At 47.9% G+C, this 23,292-nt stretch overlaps 1 pseudogene; it reads right to left on the reverse strand.

The window, feature by feature from the left end:
• Positions 1-14,802: 14,802 nt before the first annotated feature.
• LOC146754615 (olfactory receptor 14J1-like) lies at positions 14,803-15,718 on the reverse strand (annotated as a pseudogene).
• Between the last annotated feature and the right edge of the window lie 7,574 nt (positions 15,719-23,292).

Raw genomic sequence — 23,292 nt, forward strand, 5'->3', positions numbered from 1 at the left:
CTGCTGTTGTTGGGCTTGGAGTCCTGTTCAGAGTGCAGAAGATAATGACAAGTCCAGACCATTCTCAGACAAACTCTTCCTGCTATAATATGAAATGTTTTCATTCTCCTACAAGAGTGTAGATTTAGCACCATTACTTGCATTAAATTTCATGTATTTCAGGATTCCTTAAGCAGAAGCAGCATATGGAGCTTTAACCTTCCTCTTCTTTTCTTATCCCTTCTCCCTGGATATTTTCCTTCTGTTTCATGTCTCATATCTTTACCCCAACTGCCCTTAGAGCTCCCTACCCCAGCTTCAGTGGCATTCAGTTTCAGTCAGATAATGCTGTCTGTTTGTATGAAAAGTGAATTATACATGCCTACAGAAAATGATGATGATTACAATTGGTTCCATCCTTAAAGAAAGGGGAGAATGGAAGCACATCATGTGTGATTGTTCACAAAACAAGCAATTGATTGACGAAAAATTCTCAAAACTCTTATTGCCCCTTTTAGATTTCTGATTCCAATCCTCTTTACCTCAAAACAGGAAAAGGAAACCACCTGCCTTGGATCTCCTCAAGCAACGCACCCTCACAAGCATACTGTTGTGCAGTGGAGCCTTGTTCCCCTGCCCTCGGCATCAGCTGTGACGGCACAAGTCCTGCCGGGGGACTCCTTCCCCTGGGCAGCTCCCCGGGCAGGCTGAGTGCTGAGCCTGGCAGGCGGCAGAGTCCCATACGCAGCACACAGCCCCTGGGGCACAGCAGGGACCCTGCTCTGCAGGACAGCCCTGGGCACCCGCCTGCAGCCCCGGCTGCACAGCCTGCAGCCGTGCTGGGACACCCAGCTCCCCCCCTCCAGCTGTTATGCTGCAGCACAGAAGCCCTCAGCTGGAGCAGAAGACTTTTTCCACTGTAAAGAAACTTGCATTACCTGCATCCATATCTGCTATGGAATGTCTCAGATTTAGTTAACCCTCTATTAAAAGCAGCTGCATTGCCTACTGCATGAGACTTACAGTGTCGTGGTCTGTGAGCAATGCTCCTTCAGAGAGCTCGCAGCCCGCTCACACACTACATATCTTGTAAGCTCACTCCAATTTCTCTCCTCTCCTTCTGTCACCTGCAGGCTGTGCTGTGCACAAGAACTGCTCCTGGGCACAGCTGTCTCTCTACATCTCTGCCCACTCTTATGAGCTCCCTGTGTTCCGGGAGCCCGACCCAGCTGAGCAATAGTGGGTGTCATTTTTATCCATCCCACTCGTCTCCCCTGAGATTTCCCTGCATCATCATGGTCAACAGCTCCTGAAAGACAACAGCATCATGACTGTGCTTTGAAATCTGTTGAATTTAACACCAGATTTCAAGTGGTCAGTGACTAATTCCTGACATGTGGTAAGGCCTCTCAGAGAGTGTTAGCTAAAACAAAAAGGAGCACACAGATAGGGACAGGATATCATAGAATCATAGAATCACCAAGGTTAGAAAAGACGTAAAAGATCATCCAGTCCAACTGTTCACCTATCACCAATAGCTCCCAATAATCCATGGCCCTCAACACGATGTCCAATGATTCCTGGTACACCTCCAGGGTCGGTGAATCCACCCCCACCCTTGGCAGTCCATTCCAGGTCCCAAAGTTCAGGACGTGGCATTTGGTCTTGGTGAACCTCATCCCACTGGCTTCAGCCTAGCTCTCCAGCCTGTCCAGATCCTTCAGTAGGTCCTTGCTAATGCCAGACAGGTCCACACTCCCAGGCAATTTGGTGAAATCAGCAAACCTACATAGGATGCACTCAGTGCCCTCATCAAGGTCATCAATAAAAATGTTGAAGAGGACAGGCCCCAGCACAGACCCCTGGGGAACACCAGGTAGGCACACAGGTGGGTGTCCAGGCGGGTCTTGAATATCTCCAGAGAAGGAGACAACACAGCCTCCTTGGGCAGCCTGCTCCAGTGCTCCATCACCCTTACCATAAAGAAGTTCTCGCACAAATTCGTGTGGAACTTCCTATGCTCCAGTTTCTGTTCATTTCCCCTGCTCATGTTTCCACACTCTGACATCAGAACACCCAGGTCCCTCTCTGCAGAGCTCCTCTCCATCATCTCATCCCCCAAACTGTCCTGGTGTATGCAATTATTCCTTCCAAAGTGCTACACTCTACACTTGCTTTCGTTAAACCTCATCCGGTTTCTTGCTGCACATCTATCCAGCCTGTCCAGGTGTCATGGTTTTGTAATTTTGTAATTTTGTTATCAGTATTCCACATCATAACATCATGTAAAGTATGGATACTTCTATTGAATGTGCAGTCCACAGAAGAAGACTACATATCCCAGAGAACAACAGGGGTAGTGATAAGTCACGGGACCGGGACGCTTTATAATCTCGTTCCCAGGCTGGAGTGCTCTCCTTCTTCTCTCGAACTTCTCGGAGAGTGGGAAGCATTCCAGCCGTGTTGCCTAGAGTTCACAGTAGGCTTCTCGGTTTTCGGGGACTCTCTCTCTCTGTTTTGTTCAATTTGTTAGCCTCAACTATATTATATTGTGTTATCTTGTATTTCGATATCATATTTAGTAAAAAAAGTTTTTCCTCCCTAGATTGCCCCTGTTTTTATCCCATTCCCCTTTTCCCCCTCCTTTCCGGGCCTGGGGGGGGTTGGGGGGATGGGGGGGCACGGGGTGGCTTTCTCCTGTCATGGGCATAGGTAAATCTAAGTAACCCGTGACACCAGGTCTCGCTGAATGGCAGCACAGCTTTCAGGCATGTCAACCAATCCTCCCAACTTCCTATTATCAGCAAACTTGCTGAGGGTGGCCACTATCCCCTTGTCAAGGTCACTGATGAAGAAGTTGAACAAGACCAGACTCAGCACCAACCCCTGGGGAACACCGCTACTTACAGGTCTCCAACTGGACTCTGCTTTGACAACGACAACCCTCTGTGCTCTGTCAGTCAGACAGTTCTCAACCCACCTCACTGTTCACTTATCTTTCCCACATTTCCTTGTCTTTGTTATAAGGACATTGTGAGAGAGAGTATCAAATGCCTTCCTGAAATCAAGGCAGACAACATCAACCACTCTCCCCCCATCTACCAAGCCAGAGACAATGTTATAGAAGGCTACCAGGTTGGTCACACATGACCTGCACTTGGTAAACCCATGCTGACAACTCCTGATAACCTCCTTTTCTTCCAACTGTCTGAAGATGGCATTCAGCACAAGCTGTTCCATCGCCTTTCCAGGGACAGAGGTGAGGCTCCCTGGCCTGTAATTACCCGGATCTTCTTTCATGCACTTTTTTGAAGACAGGATTGACGCTGGCTATCCTCCAGTCTTCAGGCACCTCCCCCATTCTCCAAGACCTCTCAAAGATGATAGAGAGTGGTTCTGCAGTCATCTCTGCCAGCTCCCTCAGCACGCATGGATGCACCCCATCAGGTCCCATGGATTTCTGAACATCGTTGTGGCCTAGGTGCTCATGGACCAACTCTAACTTGACTAAAGACAAGTCCTCCATTCCCCAGACCCTCTCACTAAGCTCCAGGGTCTGGGATTCCTGATGGAGAGCTTTTACACTGAAGACAGAAGCAAAGTAGGCCTTCAGTATCTCCACCTTCTCAACATCCCCCATTACCAGAACACCCCCTCACTTAGTAGGGACCCACAGTCTCACAGTCTTCATTTTATTCTTAACATAATTTGAAAAGCCTTTTATATTATCCTATTTAATGAGTGTCAACACATTTATGTAATACTATGGTTCTGCCTGTGAGGAAGTGTGAGAGGGAGGGGGGGTCAATCATTGCTGGTTCTGTGGCAAGGTGTTTATAACTGAAGAATACAAACTGTTAATAGAAAGATATATGGTATTAAGGGTGTTTATGGGAACTGAAGAACTGTATTGTTTGACAAACTGTTTTGATGGTATAAGAAAGCTTAATTGTCATTGGCATATGGAGGTGTAGTTGAGGGAATGTGGAAGTTTATCTGAGGGTACAAATAGTGGAATCGTTTACAGAGGAAAAAGGGTTAAAGAGAAAGTGAGTTTATCTGCACTGACATGAGAGCAACCCCCCGCTCCATTCCCCTGCAAGCAGTGCAGAGCACAGACACTGTCCCCATGTAGCATGTAGTGTTATACTGCTTACCAAATGGATGAGCTCACTACAGAAGAGGCAAATCTTATGCTCTGCTCCATCTCTGGCATACTCTGGAGTTCAAGGCATTTCAAAGCTATGGCACACCTACGTTCTTTCAATGATGACATCTTAGTATGATCTGGGCTCTCATTTCAATTGCATCTAAGTAAGTTAAGGGTCATGACAGTTGCCAGGAAGGCCAACGCTCCCCTGGAGTGCATCAAGCAAGTTATTGCCAGCTGGGTGAGGGAAAGGGTCGTCCCTGTCTGCTCTGCATTGATACAGCCTCACCTGGAACACTGGGTGCACTTCTGGGCACCGCAGAAGATAAAGTGCAACAAACTATGGGAGAGTGTGCACAGGAGGGCACTGGAACTCAGAGATCTGAAGTTCAGAGTTTCACTGTGATTGACTGCTTGTTCAGATGGGGCCCTTCTCACATCTCACATCCTGCTATGAGACACAGGACACACATGGGACACGAACTTGACAGCGTTCTCTCACCCCATGCAGAGCCTGGCATCTTCTGTCCCCATGTCTTTCATTTAACATCATACAGACCTCCATTCCACTGCCCCAGGAAGGGCCCTGAGCCAACATGAGAGACAAGATCTCCCTGCCAAGGGTCTGGGAATCAGGGCTTGTCCTGTTTGCTTCTTAAGACAAAGAAGGATTTTCTTAGCATCAGAGCCACCATGCCAGTGTCTTTGCCTGACTGTAGACATGGCTTCCAATTATCTGCTCTAACTAGTGCCTTGGGAAGCTTGCTTGCTAATGGCCCTCAATGGGCCCATGAGTACTCCAAGAAACTTCACTGTTACTTCTGACTTTGTCTTGCTGAGTTCTTTGTGCAAACTTCTCTTTGCACTGGAGGTTGACGGACTCAGAAGCAAATGCGCCCTGGGGTCCATTATAACCTAAAGAACCTCTTGTGCATTGTGCCTTCCTGTTATCTATTTCAGGTTTTCAGAACTTGTTCAGCAAATTGGAGAGATATTTGGAGAGAGCATATAGAGAAAGAATCCAGCAGATATTTACTGTTTATTTGTTTATAGTTCTGTTTATAGAAGGTATTAAAGCAGCACAGTAAAACTACTTGTGAACATCTGAGCTGAACCAGAGAAATCCCAGCTCCTTTGCGTCTGTGGGGAGCTGCATTCCATTTCAGCCCCTTGATTTCTATCTGGGGATGAGTTACCTGCACTGTCTCCTCTGGATCACTGCCCTGCACAGGGCAAGTCCAACCCTCCTTATCCTTCTCTGGGTGCACTTTTTGTTTCATCAAAAACTCTCTGGTAGGATCCATGTTAAAAATTGACTGGAGGATAATGGAGCAGATTTCAAAGAACAGTTATGATACTGTTGCCTCTCAGTAGCTGATGGCCATGAGGACACAGGCACGTCTCAGGGGAGATGAGTGGGAAGGATAAAAATGAAATCATCTGCTGTTGATCTGGGCCATGCTCCTGGGACACAGGGAGCTCATAAAAGTGGATGGTGCAGTAGAGAGACAGCTGTGCCCAGGAGCATCTCTTGTGCACAGCACAGCCTGAAGGTGACAGAAAAAGAAGAGAGAAATTGGAGAGAGCTTACAGGATGTGTGCAGTGTGAGCGGGCTGTGAGCTCACTGCAGGAACATTGCTCACTGATCATGACACAGTAAGACCCCTGCAGTAGGTAATGCAGATGCTATTCATAGAGGGTTAACTAAATCTGGGACATCCAATAGCAGATCTGGCTTCAGGCACTGCATGTTTCTTTACAGTGGAAAAAGCCTTCTGCTCCAGCTGAGGGCTTCTGTGCTGCAGCGTCAGAGCACAGCCCTGAGGGCTGCTTGTCCCAGCACGACTGCAGGTTGTGCAGTAGGGGTTGCAGGCGGGTGCCCAGGGCTGTCCTGCAAAGCAGGGTCCCTGCTGTGACCCAGGGGCTGTGTTCCGGGTTTGGGACTCTGCCGCCTGCCAGGCTCAGCACTCAGCCTGCTCGGGGAGCTGCCTAGGGCACTGCGGGGAGACGTGGGGGGGGAAGGAGCCCCCCCTCAGGGCATGTGCTGCCACAGCTGCTGCCTGGGGCAGGGGGATCACAGCTTCACTGCAAAACGGAGTGTTTGTAAGGGTGCTTTGCAAGAGGAGAGCCACAGCAGGAGGTTTCCATTTCCTGTTCTGAGGAAAAGAGGATTGGAAACAGAAATCTAAAAGGAGCTATCAGGGATCTGAGAATTTTTCATCAATCAATTGCTTGTTTTGTAAACAGTCACACATGATGTGCTTCCAGACCCCCCTTTCTCAGAAGTTGGAACCAGTTGTAATTATCATTATTTTCTGTAGGCATGAATAATTCACTTATCCTTCAAACAGGCAGCTTTTTCTAACTGAAACTGAATAGCCCAGAGGCTGTGGTTGGGGCTCTAAGAGCAGCTGGGGTAAAGATATGAGACATGAAACACATGAAAATATCCAGGGAGGCGGGATAAGAAAAGAAGAGGAAGGTTAAAGTTCCATGTGCAGCTTTTGCTTAAGGAATGCTGAACGATATGAAATGAAATGCAAGTAATGGTGCTAAGTGTACACTGTTGTAGGAGAATGAAAACATTTCATAATATAGCAGGAGGAGTGTCTCTGAGAATGGTCTGGACTTGTCATTATCTTCTGCACTCTGAACAGGACTCCAAGCCCAACAACAGCAGATGCCCAACAGCAGCTACATCAGCGAGTTCCTCTTGCTGCCATTGGCAGACACGCAGCAACTGCAGCTCCTGCACTTCTGGCTCTTCCTGGGTATCTACCTGGCTTCCCTCCTGGGCAATGGCCTCATCAGCACAGCCATAGCCTGCGACTGCCGCCTGCACACCCCCATGTACTTCTTCCTCCTCAACCTGGCCCTCCGCGACCCAGGCTGCATCTCCAGCACTCTCTCCAAAGCCATGCCCAACACCCTCTGGGACACCAGGGCCATCTCCTATGGAGGATGTGCTGCACAGCTCTTTTTCTTTCTCTTTTTCCTCTCAGCAGAGTATTCCTTTCTCGCCATCATGTCCTATGACCGCTACATTGCCATCTGCAAGCCCCTGCACTACAAGACCTTGATGGACAGCAGAGCCTGTGCCACAATAGCAGCAGCTGCCTGGGGCACTGGGGTTCTCCATTCCCTGCTGCACACTGCCAGTACGTTTTCACTGCCTCTCTGCCAAGGCAATGTTGTCAGTCAGTTTTTCTGTGAAATCCCCCAGATCCTCAAGCTCTCCTGCTCAGCCACCTAACTCAGGGAAGTTGTGTTTATCATTTTTAGTGCCAGTTCATTCTTTGCTTGCTTTGTTTTCATAGTTGTGTCCTATGTGCAGATCTTCATGGCTGTGCTGAGGATGCCCTCTGAGCAGGGACGGCACAAAACTTTCTCCACGTACCTCCCTCACCTGGCCATGGCCTTTCTGTTTCTCATCACTGCTTTTTTTGCCTACCTGAAGCCCCCGTCCACTTCCTTCACACTCCTGGATCTGACAGTGGCACTTCAGTATGCAGTGGTTCCTCTAACACTGAACCTTATAATCTACAGTATGAGGAACAGGGAGATCAAGCACGCTCTCAGGAATGTGTTGCAATACACAATATTCCAATTTCCATAAAATGCACAACTTCCTCGTAGGATTCCCAGTGATGGTTCTTTATATTTTATGCATCTTCATCTGTTTGATTATGTGAGATATAGGAATGTTCAAAAAAAAAAGTTATTTAACTTATAAATAAAAATGTATTTAAATTCTTTCCTACCTAATTTCCATTTTCTCACTCCAAGAGCTCATGTAAACATGGAACCAGATTCGCCGAATATGTTATAAGATACCTAAAAATGTTTCAAAATAGACTTTTACTTTTACTTAGCTGGATTCTTTCTCTTTAAGCTCTCTCCAGATATCTCTGCATTTTGCTGAATAAGTTCTGATAACCTGAAATAGATAACAGGAAGGCACAAGGCACAAGATGCTCTTTATGTTAGAATGGGTCCCAGGGCGCATTTGATGCTGAGTCCAAGTTTGCCCAATGTGCTCAACAAGACAAAGTCAGAAGTAACAGTGAAGTTTCTTGGAGTACTAATGGACCCACTGAGGGCCATTACCAAGTAAGCTTCGCAAGGGACTTTTTAGAGCAGATAATTGGAAGCCATGACTACAGTCAAGCAAAGGCACTAGCATGCTAAGAATCTTCTCCTTTGCCTTATGAAGCAGACAGGTCAAGCCCTGATTGCAAGACCAGAGGTAGGGAGATCCTGTCTCTCATTTGGCTCAGGGCACTTCCTGGGGCAGTGTGTTGGAAGTCTATATGATGTTAAGTGAAAGACATGGGAACGGAAGATCCCAGGCTCTGCATGGTGGTGCAAGGATGCTGTTAAGTTCATATCCCACATGCGCCCTGCGTCTCATCGCAGGATGTGGTGTGTGAGAAGGGCCCAGTCTGAACAAGCAGTCAATCCCAATGAAACTCTGAACTTCAGATCTCTGAGTTCCAGAGCCCTCCTGTGCACACTCTCCCATAGTTCGATGTCCTTTATATTCTGTATTGCCCAGAAGTGCACCCAGTGTTCCAGGTGAGACTGTAGCAATGCAGAGCAAAGAGGGACAACCCTTTCCCTCACCCAGCTGGCAATAAATTGCCTGATGCACTCTAGGGGACCGTTGGCCTTCCTGGCTGCCTGGGCACACTGCTGCCTCACTTAAAATTTTATGTTGACAATGACCCCCAATCCTTTTCAGTCAGACCTCTCTCATGTGTCCCATATCCAGTCAGTGTGTATGTCCAGTGTTGCCCATACCCAGGTGCACAATCAAGCACTTGCTCTTGTTATGCGTTATGCACTTGGTGCTTAGTACCAACTGGTACCCACTTCTCTGACTTGTCCACATCTCTCTGCAAGTCCTCTCCACCCTCAGTGGAGGCAACAGCACCTCATCATCTGGTCTCATCAGCAGACTTGCTCAGAACTTCTTCTAGTCCTGCATGCAAGTCATCTGCATAAACATGAAAGGAAAGTGGCCCTAAAATGGAACCCTGGGGAACTCTGACAGTGACGATCTACCAGCCTGATGGAACCCACTGACTATAATCCTTTGGGACAGAACTACTGGCCAACTTCTCACCCACCACTGCTGGTGAACCTGAATAGCAAAATGTCAGCGTGCTGGGACAAAAAGACAAACACCAAAATGGTTACATATAGCTGCATCAATTTATTGCCCAAAAAGCCATGCTATTATAGGAGACAGACAAGGGCGTCCAAAAATCACACACGCTAATTGGAGGAAAGCTACTGCAATAACAGCCCTATAACCCCCCTTCAAAGCCACGACCCATTCATTCTTTTCCTAGAGATGTCCTTGGTTCTCATGCAATTTATCCTGCTCCATAGCTGCTGATCTGTGAACTCCTTATCTCAATCCATGGCTGCTGCTCTGTAAACTTCTTCTTGTATTAAAACACACCAGGTTCTCTTTCTGTCTAGCCGTATGCAGGAATTTCTGTGCAGAAGGGTGCTGGAGAAATAGTATCAAAAGCTCTACTGAAATCCTCAAGGATTACATCAACTGCCTTCCCTTGTTCAGCTCAATGGATAAAGGTGTCATAAAAAGACCTGAAATTAAATAGGACCTTCCCCACTGTATCTTGTGTTGTCTGTGACCAATGACAGAATTGTCCTTCAGCTGTTTTTCCATAACTCCCACCATCATTTTCTCCATAATTTTACCAGGCACTGGAGTGAGACTGACAGGTCCATAGTTGCCCATGTCATCTTTCTTGCTCTTCCTTACGAGGAGACAACATTTGCCAGCTTCCTGTCAACTGGTATGACCCTAGAATTATTAGATGCCATTGAAATGCGAGCCCAGAGCATACTAAAGTGTCGTCAGTGCAAGAACGTTGATAGCTTTGCAATGCCTTGAAATCCAGACTATGCCACAGATGGAGCAGAGAGGAAAATCTGCCACTTCTGTTCTGAGCTCATCCTTTTGGTAAGCTGAATATCACTACGTACTTCATGGGGACAGGTGCAAAAGACACACTGGGTGCCCTAAGCATGGGGCTGTGGTGGTATTTAGGATGGCCAAGAATACCTCCATTCTGGCCCTCTGCTGATGCTCCAGAAGGAGGTGTCTATCTCAGAGCTTTTCCCTCACAGTTTGCAAGCACTAGCACACAACTAGGATCACCCCAGGCACCTTGGGCATCACTGAGATTCTGTGTATGAGCAATGCAGTCCCTGCTGAATAAGGACCAAGAATTCGGATGAGGGACTCACACACAGACACCTCACTGTGCACATCTGAAATCAGCTAGGTGAACTCCCAGCTCTTGTGGTTCTTTGAGGAACTGATCCCAATTCAGCCCCACATTTTCCATCTGAGGATGAGATGCCTAACCCTAGAGTAAAGATGGGATGGTCTGATGATAACAGGACTAATGGAAATGGATTTAAATTAAAAAGGGGAGACATAGGTTAGATGTGAGGAACCTATATTTTACACAGCAACACTGGAAAAAGTTGCCCTTAGAGGCTATACATGCCTGATGGATGGTATTCTGGGTTTACTCTGGTTTTACCCTCACGTCAGTCCAGGTTTCTACTCATAATTTTCCCTACGTGAACTCATGTTTTACTCAAGGTTGTACTCACAATTTACCATTAGTGTGTTTGATCAGGAGATGGGCTGGTGGAGTGAATTGCTGGCATCCCCTAGGGAAGGCTGCTAGGCAGATACCGCCAGAAAAGTGGTTGACTCCCTGCCCTGTCACAGTCGGACAGACCTGACTGATGAGGAGGGCTGGAAGAGTGTCCCAACTTGACGTCACAGGGTCCCCTTTCTTCCTAGCACTCTACCCCTGCTCCCTCTAAGCAACAGGTTTGAGACTTTGAAAACTGAAGGAGATAAGAATGGGGAGGCAATGGAGGATCTGCCTAGGAGGGAGCCTAAGGCAAGGCAGTCACTACCAAGCCTTGTGACTTCCTCTGCCATGAAAGAAAGAAGGGTGGTCGTGGTGGGTGACTCCCTTCTCAGAGGAATAGAGGGCCCCATACGCAGACTGGACCCAAGCCGTAAAAAAGTCTGCTGCCTTCCTGGCTTCAGGTCAGGGACATAATGAGGAAACTTCCAATGCTGGTTAGGTCCACTGATTATTTTCCACTACTCATAGTTTAGGTGGGCAGTGATGAAATTTCTTAGAGAAGCATACAAACTATGAAAAGATATTTCAGGAATTTAGGCCATTTAGTTCACACAACGGGAGATCAAGTGATTTTTTGTTCTATACCTTCAGGGGCAGTGAGGGACACGGAGCAGGCTTGGAAAGCAAAGCAATGAACAATTGTCTCAGAGGTTGGTACTGAGCCAGAAACTTCGGATTCCTTGATCACAGGGCAGTTTACTTGGCCCATGGCCTGTTATCCATGAATGGAACCCAACTGTCTCAAAGGGGGAAATGAATCCTAGCACAGAAGTTAGTGGGGCATAACGAAAGAGCTTTAAACTAGCTACGATGGGGGAGGGGACAAAACAGGGCTCACCAGAGATGAGCCTAGGGGAATGCTGCTTGAGCTGGGAGAGAGGCAGATGCCTCAGCTGAAGTGCATCTACACCAACGCACACAGCTTGGGCGACACGCAGGAGGAGCTGGAAGCAACTGTGCATCTGGCCACCCGTGACCCAGTCGCTATTACCGACCCATGGTGTGCCCACTGCCATGACTGGAGTGCTGTGATGGATGGTTAAAAGCTCTTCAGAAGGGATAGATGAGGAAGGAAGGGTGGTGGTGTGGCCCTTTATATTAAAGAGAGTTTTGATGTTGAAGAGCTTGGGCTTCAGAACCATTAAGACAAGTGCATGTTTGTAAGGATCAGGGGAAAGTCCTGTAGGTGTGACATCTTGCTAAATGTCTCTTATAGACCGCCTAATGAAGATGAATTGATGGGTGAGGCATTCTATGAGCAGCTTACTGAAGTCACACGATCGCCAGCACTCATTTTCTTGGGAGACTTCAACTTCCCTGATATATGCTGGGAATATAATAATGAGCAGAGGAAGCAGTCCAAGAGGTTTCTAGATTGTGTGCCTCCGGTGGCGCAGTGGTTAAGGACACCACTTTGCAACACTGGAGACCCTGGGTTCGAATCCCCCTGTGGCGCAAGTGGTAGAAGTGCCACTCTGCTACACAGAGGCTCGAATCCCGGGGGTTGGACTCGATGATCTCTAAGGTCCCTTCCAACCCGCACAAGACTATGATACTATGATACTATGATTGTATGGAAGACAGCTTCCTTACGCAGCTGGTATGAAGGCCTACCAGGGATGGTTCCTTGCTAGACTTGCTCTTCACTAACAGTGAAGGACTGGTAGGAGTTGAGAAGGTTGGGGACTGTCTTGGGCAGAGTGGCCATGAAATGGTAGAATTCTCTATTCTTGGAGATGTCAGAAGGGTGACTAGCAAAACTACTATCTTGAACTTCTAGAGGGCGGACTTTGACCTGTTCAGGACATTTGTAGCATGGGTCCCTTGGGAGTCGCTCCTTATGGGTAAAGGGGTACAGGAAGCCTGGACACTCCTCAAGATGGAAATCTTAAAGGCACAAGATCAGGCTGTCCCTGAATGCCATAGCGTGAGCCATAGGGGAAGAAGACCAGTGTAGACGAACTGGGAACAATTGTTGAGACTCAGGAAGAAAAAGAGAATTTACGTTATCTGGAAGAAGGGACAGGATACTTGGGGAGATTACAAGGAAGTTGCTAAGGTATACAGGGAGGAAGTTAGGAAGGTACATTACTTCCCTGTCCCTTTTTCCATGCCCAGAGCTTCTCAGCCATGTCACTGCCAACTGTAAGCTCCATGCAGAGGTCAAGTGGGACAAAAAGGGCATAGCCTTCTGCTGGGTGGATACAAGTGTTGGTTGAACCGGACGGGACAAAGCCCTCCTACCATGCCCTCCTGGGAAAATGGCCACGCCAAGAATGGCAGTCTGCCTCCTCCATGACCCCATCTGAAATGCTCCTGCACTGATTGATTAAAAGGTTTTAAACTAGGTCCGAAGGGCGAAGGGCGGGGAATTGGATTTGCCGTTGTTTTGGGGTGAAATTCTTCTTCTGTTTTCTTCTTGGTGTTATCTGCTGCTATCGTTCTCCCATGTCAGCATCATCTTGCCCGGGGGTATCTAATCCTTCTTCTTGTCAGAGGTCTCCGGACAGTTTCTTCTTATCTTTATTGCTCTCTTCTCTGGTTTTCTTTTGACTAAGTGTCTGTAATTCCCCTTTTCCCTGCCCTTTTAAATGTAAACTATCTACAGTTACCCTTTGTCTTGGTTTCTGTGAAGTTCCCCTTTCCCTTTCTATAGCAAAGTGTTACCTTACCACCATTTTGAGGCTTTGCTCACTCTTCAGAGGTACTGGAGAAGGTCCAGAGAAGGGCAACGGGACTTGTGAAGGGCTTGAAAATCAACCCTATGAGGTGAGGCTGAGGGAGATGGGGCTGTTTAGTCTGGGAAAAAGGAGGCTGAGGGGAGATCTTATCGCTCTCTTCCAGTATCTCAAAGGTGCATACAGTGAGAGTGGGGCAAGACCCTCAGCCTCCCTCTCACTTCTTCTTCTTCTTTCCCTGGAGCTCCAGAGCTAGTTACAATAGCTCCTGAGGATTTTGACTATCCAGGGGATGCTTAAACCAGCACGCCCCCATTGCTATGTTGCTATGTGTCGTTAATGTGTTTCAGGTTATGTCTCAGATCAAAAAATTATTCAATTGCGTCACTGAGAGATCTGCCCCAAGGCGATTCCTGTGGTGATTCCATAGATACGCATATCTATTATTAACGATGCGTATGTTTACAACTGCCTATATGATATGTATGTGAAAGTATACTATATATATCATATATGTATATATGCATATGTCATAATTATTATCCTTTTCTGTTTCTCTGTCTTCGTAAATAGCTTTAACCTGGTAAATCCTAAACCACAGCACTGCCCTGATTCCCTTACAGATCTCCATGGGACTCTTGAATCTGAAATGGTTCACGCAGAGAAGAGCACCAGGAGATCCTGAGGTCTTCTCAGGGAGCAGTTCCTGTGGTATATTCCTTACACCAGATTAGGAAGAGGCCTCCAGTTCTTTGGTCCTGCTCTGAAAAGGCCATCTTATTACAACAGTGCCAACAAGGAGACCAGCACTGACACAGCTGTTCATATTGCTGGCTACTGACTGCAGCCCCGGAGTGTTGCTGTAGAGACCACAGGACTGTTGTCAGACACACAAGACCTTCAGGTTTCCACAAATGAATGGTCCTGAGAGCACTGTGGCAGTGTAAAGAGAGCAGGAATGAAAAGAGCGTGTTGTGCTGCTGTCTGTGGCTGTACCTCCCCCAGACCCAAACAAGGGAGGAAGATAAGAAGAGAATAAGAAAAGTCTATTTAGAAAGCATTTATTTATCACTTAACCTATCCAGGTAATCTGGATCAATGTTTACATGAGCTCTTGGAGAGCAAAAATAGAAAGTAGTTAGGAAAAAATGTGAAATAATTTTCAACATTTTTCTGCAGATTCCTGTATCACAGAAAATCAAACCATCAGATATACATGAAAGATAAAGAACTATCACAGGGAATCATGTGAGGAAGATATGCACTTTATGGAAGCTGCAATAGTGCTTATTGCAACACCTTCCTGAGAGTGTGCTTGATCTCCCTGTTCCTCATGCTGTAGATAATAGGGTTCAGTGTTGGAGGAACCACTGCATACACAAGTGCCACTGTCAGATCCAGGAGTGGGGAGGAAATGGAGGGGGGCTTCAGGTAGGCAAAAAAGCCAGTGCTGAGAAACATGGAGACCACGGCCAGGTGAGGGAGGCACGTGGAGAAGGCTTTGTGCCATCCCTGCTCAGAGGGAATCCTCAGCACAGCCATGAAGATCTGCACATAGGACACCACTATGAAAACAAAGCAGCCAAATACTAAACTGGCACTGAAAAAGATAAACACAACTTCCCTGAGTTAGGTGGCTGAGCAGGAGAGCTTGAGGATCTGGGGGATTTCACAGAAAAACTGGTTCACTACACTGCCTTGGCAGAGAGGCAGTGAAAATGTACTGAGAGTGTGCAGCAGGGAATTGAGAACCCCAGTGCCCCAGGCAGCTGCTGCCATGGTGGCACAAGCTCTGCTGTCCATCAAGGTCCCGTAGTTCAGGGGCTTGCAGATGGCAACGTAGCGGTCATAGGACATGATGGTGAGAAAGGAATACTCTGCTGACATGAAGAAGAGATAGAAAAAAAAGCTGTGCAGCACATCCTGCGTAGGAGATGGCCCTGGTGTCCCAGAGGATGTTGGCCATGGCTTTGGGGAGAGTGGTGGAGATGCTGCCCAGGTCAAGGAGGGCCATGTTGAGGAGGAAGAAGTACATGGGGGTGTGCAAGCGGCGGTCACAGGCTACAGCTGTGTTGATGAGGCCGTTGCCCAGGAGGGAAGCCAGGTAGATGCCCAGGAAGAGCCAGAAGATCAGGAGCTGCAGCTGCTGCGTGTCTGCCAAAGGCAGCAGGAGGAACTCGCTGATGGAGCTGCTGTTGGGCATCTGCTGTTGTTGGGCTTGGAGTCCTGTTCAGAGTGCAGAAGATAATGACAAGTCCAGACCATTCTCAGACAAACTCTTCCTGCTATAATATGAAATGTTTTCATTCTCCTACAAGAGTGTAGATTTAGCACCATTACTTGCATTAAATTTCATGTATTTCAGGATTCCTTAAGCAGAAGCAGCATATGGAGCTTTAACCTTCCTCTTCTTTTCTTATCCCTTCTCCCTGGATATTTTCCTTCTGTTTCATGTCTCATATCTTTACCCCAACTGCCCTTAGAGCTCCCTACCCCAGCTTCAGTGGCATTCAGTTTCAGTCAGATAATGCTGTCTGTTTGTATGAAAAGTGAATTATACATGCCTACAGAAAATGATGATGATTACAATTGGTTCCATCCTTAAAGAAAGGGGAGAATGGAAGCACATCATGTGTGATTGTTCACAAAACAAGCAATTGATTGACGAAAAATTCTCAAAACTCTTATTGCCCCTTTTAGATTTCTGATTCCAATCCTCTTGGATTGCACTGCAATAGTGCTTATTGCAACACCTTCCTGAGAGTGTGCTTGATCTCCCTGTTCCTCATGCTGTAGATAATAGGGTTCAGTGTTGGAGGAACCACTGCATACACAAGTGCCACTGTCATATCAAGGACTGGGGAGGAAATGGAGGGGAGCTTCAGGTAGGCAAAAAAGCCAGTGCTGACAAACAGGGAGACCACAGCCAGGTGAGGGAGGCATGTGGAGAAGGCTTTGTGCCGACTCTGCTCAGAGGGCATTCCTCCACTGGGAATGGGGCAGTGCACAAAGCACTATGTGCTGCTGAGACACCTGTTGGGTTCAACAACCACCATCATTTTGGTGCCCGATGTGGGGCTCCAAGGCTTGAGTTAACAGCACATCTGTCCAGAGCGAGATAACACAGGGATTTGTGGGAGCTGGAGAATTGCAGGCCATAATGATTATTGTTTCCCTATTGGTGGAGCTTGTTCCAATAGCTCCTGAGGATTTTGACTGTGGGATGCCCAAACCAGCACGCTCCCAATGCTACGTGTCATTAATGTGTTTCAGGTTATGTCTGAGGTTAAAATATCATTCAGGAATATCACTGAGAGATCTGCCCCAAGGTGAGAAGGCTCTACATGGCTGGGGGTGTGGGAAAGACTGGGCAGCTGCCTGGAGCGGTGGGAACACCCAGGGCTTTGGAACTTCATCTCCAAGCAACTGCAGGATCCTGAGAAACAGGCAGAATATTTGGGGCAGGTCTGCTGTGGTCCTGGTAATCCTAAAGAGACACACATGACTGCAATGTACCAGATCCAGAGAGCTGGATCTGCTGACAGTGCTGCAGCCTCTGCAACTCCTGACACAGACACTGCAGCAGCTCCAAGGTTTTGCTACACATCCTGCAGTTGCTCCAAGCTCTGGGAAAGATCCCGCTGTCATTCCACCCTCATAATGAGCTCTGCATTCACTCCTGCTACAGGTCCAGTAGCTGTTCCAAGTATTGCTATAAGAAAATGAAACAAATGCCTCCCAAGGAAGATGCACTGTTCCAGGAGGTACAGCCCTGTGGTCTCTCCAACACCTGCAATGAGCCCAGTGGCTGCTCCAACTTCAGTCCCAGGTCCTGTGGTGATTCCAGCTCTGGCAATTAGCTCTGCATTTGCTCCAACTCCGGCAACAGCCCAACAGCCTCTCCAGTTCCTACAGTGAACCCTGTGGCTGTTAAAACCCCTGCAAAAGGTCTTGGACTTGCAAAAAGATATGCATATAAATTATTATCTATGCATATGTGTTTGCAAATGAATATGTTGTATATATGTAGTAATATAATATATATTTTATATGTATAAATATATTTCTCATAATTGTTATACTTTCTCTTTTTACCACAATGCGTATAATTTAAATCACAACATTGAGTCTGTCCCCATCTTGAGTCCTGTCTTGAGTCTGCCCAGTCACTCAGTGAAGAGCACAAAGATCTCCAGGTCTTCTCAGGGAGCAGCTCCGGAGGTATATTCCTTACACCTGCTTTGGAAGAGGCCTCCAGTTCTCTGGTCCTGCTCTGAAGGGGCCCTCTTGTTATGGCAGTGCCAGCAAGGAGACCTGCTCTGAAGCAGCCGTTCGTATTGCTGGCTACTGACTGCAGCCCCAGAGTGCTGCTGTAGAGAAAAAACGACTGCTATGAGAGACACAAGACTTTCAGGCCAGAACAAATGAGAGGACTTGTAAAGAGAGGCATTGTAAAGAGAGCAGGAAAGAAAAGAGCATGTTGTGCTGCTATCTGCGGCTGTACCTCCCCAGACCCATCAAGGTTGAGAAGAGCTAAGGAAAAGTCTACTTTGAAAGCTTTTTAGGTACCTCTTAATCTATTCAGTGAATCTGGTTCCATGTTTACATGAGCTCTTGGAGAAAGAAAATGGAAAGTAGGTAGGAAAGAAGTGAAATAAATTTTTATTTATAAGTTCAATAACATTTTTTGTGGGTTGCTATATCACACACAATCAATCACAGATGCATAAAATATAAAGAGTCATCACTGGAAATCATGTGAGGAAGATGTGCTTTATTGAAGCTGGAATACTACAAATTGCAACACCTTCATGAGAGCGTGCTTGATCTCCCTGTTCCGCATGCTGTAAATAATTGGGTTCAGTGTCGGAGGAGCCACTGCATACAGAAGTGCCAATGTCAGATCCAGGAATGGGGAGGACATGGAGAGGGGCTTCAGGTAGGCAAAAACAGCGGTGCTGAGAAAGAGGGAGACCACGACCATGTAAGGGAGGCATGTGGAGAAGGCTTTGTGCCATCCCTGCTCAGAGGGCATCCTCAGCACAGCCTTGAAGATCTGCACATAGGACACAACTATGAAAACAAAGCACCCAAAGGCTAAACTGGCACTAAAAACGAGAAATGCAATTTCCCTGAGATTTGATTCCGAGCAAGATAGCTTGAGGATCTGGGGGATTTCACAGAAAATCTGGCTGACAACATTTCCATGGCAGAGAGGCAGTGAAAACATACTGGCAGTGTGCAGCATTGAATAGAGAAGCACAGTGCCCCAGGCGGCTGCTGCTATTGTGGCACAAGCTCTGCTGTCCATCAAGGTCTTGTAGTGCAGGGGCTTGCAGATGGCAATGTAGTGGTCATAGGACATGATGGCGAGAAGGGAGTACTCTGCTGACAAGTAGAAGAAAAGGAAAAGAGCTGTGCAGCACATCCTGCGTAGGAGATGGCCCTGGTGCCCCAGAGGACGTTAGCCAAGGCTTTGGGGAGAGTGGTGGAGATGCAGCCCAGGTCGAGGAGGGCCAGGTTGAGGAGGAAGAAGTACATGGGGGTGTGCAGGCGGCGGTCGCAGGCTACGGCTGTGCTGATGAGGCCATTGCCCAGGAGAGTAGCCACGTAGATGCCCAGGAAGAGCCAGAAGTGCAGGAGCTGCATCTGCCGCGTGCCTGCCAACGGCAGGAGGAGGAACTCGCTGATGGAGCTGCTGTTGGACATCTGTTGTTCCTGGTCTTGGAGTCCTGTTCAGAGTACAGAAGATAATGACAAGTCCAGACCATTCTCAGAGACACTCCTTCTGCTATACTATAATATTTTTCTTTCCCTTAAGAAAATGTTCATTTAACTCCAGAACTTGTATTTATTTTCATGAATTTCACCATCCCTTAAGGAGTAGAAGATAAAGGAGATCATACTTATTTCTCATTTCCTAATCACATCCCAGCATCCTGGATATATTCCACTTTACTGCAGCTGTTCTTTGAGACCCCAGACCCAGCATCTGTGCACTTCAGTTTCTCTTAGAGAAATCTGCCTGTTTACAGGAGGAATCAACTATTAATATCTGCAGAATCCAATAAGTTAAACTGATTGTTTCCTTTTATAAAGGAGAGGCTGAAAGCACAGCCTGTGTTTTCACCTTGCTCTCTGACTGTTCAGAGAACAAACGATGGATTGACGAAACATTTGCTCATTTCAGAGATGTGTTTAAATTAGACATACACTTTTAGATTTCTGCCCCCAATCCTTTTTGCCTTCGCTCAGAACAGGAAATGGAAAATCCCTGCCTTGGCTCTCCTCTTGCAAAGCACCCTTAAAAACATACTGTTGTGCAATGGAGCTGTGATCCTCTGCCTCAGGCAGCAGCTGTGGCAGCACAAGCCCTGCCGGGGGATTCCTTCCCCCCACACCACACGTCTCCGTCAGCACCCTGGGCAGCTCCCCGGGCAGGCTGAGTGCTGAGCCTGGCAGGCGGCAGAGTCCCATACCCGGCACACAGCCCCTGGGGCACAGCGGGGACCCTGCTCTGCAGGACAGCCCTGGGCACCCGCCTGCAGCCCCGGCTGCACAGCCTGCAGCTGTGCTGGGACATGCAGCCCTCAGGGCTGTGCTTTCATACTGCAGCACGGAAGCTCTCAGTTGGAGCAGAGGTATTGTTCCACAGTAAAGAAACATGCAGTGCCTGCATCCATATCTGCTATGGGGTGTCCCAGATTGTTAGACCTCTATGAAAAGCAGCTCATGGTCTGCAGAGAGACTTATCGTGTCATGGTCTGTGAGCAATGCTCCTGCAGTGATCTCACAGCACGCTCACACAGTACATATCTTGTAATCTCAATCCAATTTCTCTCCTCTCCTCCTGTCACCTGAAGGCTGTGCTGTGCACAAGAGCTGCTCCTCAGCACAGCTGTCTCTCTACATCTCTGCCCACTTTTATGAGCTCCCTGTGTCCCAGGAGCCCAGACAAGCAAGCAGCAGATGATGCCATTTTTATCCTTCCCACTCATCTCCCCTGACACGTCCCTGGGTCCTCATGGCCAACAGCTTCTGAAAAAAAATGGCATCATGACTGTGCTTTGAAATCCGCTCAATTAACCACCACATGTCCAGTGGTCAGTGACTGATTGGAGACATATAGCAAGCACTAATCGAGTTCGTTTGATGAAGTACAAAGGGCAACCAGACAAGGACGGGGAGGTTTGGTCTTTCCCTGTGCAGGACAGTGATCCAGCTGAGGCAGTGCAGGAGTCTCATCCCTTGACAGAAATCCTGGTGCTGAAATGGGATTCCGCACCCTACACACCCACAGGAGCTGGGATTCCTCTGGTTCAGTTCAGAAGTGCAAAAGGAGTTGCCTGCATGTGAGCTCTTGCTCTGAGTCCTCAGTCCTTCACCTTGGAGGCAGTTGCTCACACACAGACACTGTGTAATGTCCAAGGTGCCTGGGCTGCTCCTGATGTGTGCCAGTGTTTGTAAACCGTGTGGGAAATACCTGAGATAGAGACCTCCTTCCTGGGCATCAGCTGAGGGCCAGAGAAGGGATAGCACCGGCTGTCTGGTGAGTTCACTCGCAGCTGCAAGAGCAGCACAGGGCCTTCAGGAGAGCCATGCCCTAGGAGTGTCCGTGTTGCTACGTCAACTCCAGGACCCACGATCGCTCTAATGTCTGTGTGCCACCTTCTGCACACTGATACCATAGATGAGCTGCGGGCCTGTGCTCCTGTTTGGACCATAGGGACACAGTTGAATGGCTTCCACAACTGCTCTGTAACGGAAGGGGAATACAGAGTCTTTACAATGGTTGGGCGAGGAGTCAAAGAAGGGTGCATGCCCTCTGTGAGAGTGCACTGAGCTCTGCCTGGGGATGGAAGAGCAGGTCAGAGCTAATGGAAATGGCAAACAGAGGATTCCCGCAGTGCCTGTTCCTGGCTTCTTGATCATGGAGAGCAAGTGGAAGGTGCCCTCTCCAGACAGATGGGAGCCTGATGTTGTCAGGCCATTGTCCCCTTTGGGAGCATTTTTCACTCCAGTATCTGCTGCAGGGACAGCACAGCAGGGCATGTGCCATCCAGCAGATCCGTGGAGAGCACAGATGGCAGCTTCTTGACCAAGCCATGGAGGAACCAAAGAGGAGAAGAATCCTTTTCAGTCAGACCACCCTCCAATTTCCCATATCCAGTCAGTGTTTATGTCCAGGGTAGCCCCTACCGAGATGCCCAATCAGGCACTTGTTCTGGTTATGCTTTATGCACTTGGTGCTTAGTACCAACTGGTACCCACTTCTCTGTCTAGTCCACATCTCTCTGCAAGTCCTCTCCACCCTCAGTGGAGGCAACAGCACATCCTCATCTGGTCTCATCAGCAAACTTGCTCAGAACATCTTCTACTCCTGCATGCAAGTCATCCACAAAAACATGAAAGAGAAGTGGCCCTAAAATGGAGCCCTGGGGAACCCTGACAATGACCATCTACCTGCCCGATGAAACACAATGACTATAGTCTGTTTGGCCTGACATACTGGCCAACTGTTTACCCACCACATTCTGTTTCTTTCTAGCCGTATGCAGAGCATTCTGCCCAGAAGGGTGCTGTGAGTAGTCTCAAAAACTCTAATGAATCCTCTGGGATAACATCAGCTAGCTTCCCTTGGTCAGCTACATGGATAATCGTGTCATAAAAAGATCAGAAGTTAAACAGGACCTTCCCCTCGGGAACTTGAGATGGCTGCAACCAATGACAGAATTGTCCTTCAGCTGTTTTTTTCACCATCATTTTCTCCAGAATTTTACAAGGCACTGGAGTGAGACTGACAGGTCCATAGTTGCCCGTGTCATCTTTCTTGCTCTTCCTTACCATAAGACTACATTTGCCAGCTTCCCATCAACTGGTATGACCCTAGGCTTACTTAGATGCAATTGAAATGAAAGCCCAGAGCATACTAAGGTGTCATCATTGCAAGAACGTAGATGAGCCATAGCTTTGCAGTGCCTTGAATTCTAGAGTATGCCACAGATGGAGCATAGAGAAAGACTGGCCTCATCTGTTGTTAAGCAGAATAACACTACATGATACATGGGGACTGTGTCTCTGCTCTGCTCTGCTCTGCTCTGCTCACAGGGGAAAGGTGCAGGGGGTTGCTCTCATGTCAGTGCTCATATCTGAGGTGTGCGGTCAAAGAGAAGAGACCAGGCTCTTTTCAGCAGTGTGTGGAGACAAGACAAGGGGAAATGGACAGAAACTGGAACATAGGAAGTTCTGCACGAATGTGTGCAAGAACATCTTTACAGTGAGGGTGACGGAGCCCTGGAACAGGCTGCCCAAGGGGTTGGGGAGTCCCTTTCTCCGGAGATATTCCAGACCCTCCTGGACGCCTACCTGTGTGCCTACCTGGTGTTCCCCAGGGGTCTGTGCTGAGGCCTGTCCTCCTCAGTATCTTTATTGATGACCTGGATAAGGGCATTGAGTGCATCCTGTGTAAGTTTGTAAATTACACCAAATTGGCTGGGAGTGTGGATCTCCCTGAAGTTAGCAAGGCCCTACTGAGGGATCTGGACAGGCTGGAGAGCTAGGATGAAGCCAATGGGATGAGGTTAACCAAGACCAAATGCCACGTCCTGAACTTTGGGACCTGGAATGGACTGCCCAGGGGGGTGGTGGATTCACCGACCCTGGAAGCGTTCAAGGAATGATTGGATGTTGTGTTGAGGGACATGGTTTAGTGGGAGCTATTGGTGATAGGTGAACAGCTGGACTGGATGATCTTTTAGGTCTTTTCCAGTCTTGGTG

This window comes from Coturnix japonica, chromosome W, assembly GCF_054131305.1.
Source record: "Coturnix japonica strain WE chromosome W, WE-NBRP24, whole genome shotgun sequence".
In the NCBI taxonomy this organism is placed as follows: Eukaryota; Metazoa; Chordata; class Aves; order Galliformes; family Phasianidae; genus Coturnix; species Coturnix japonica.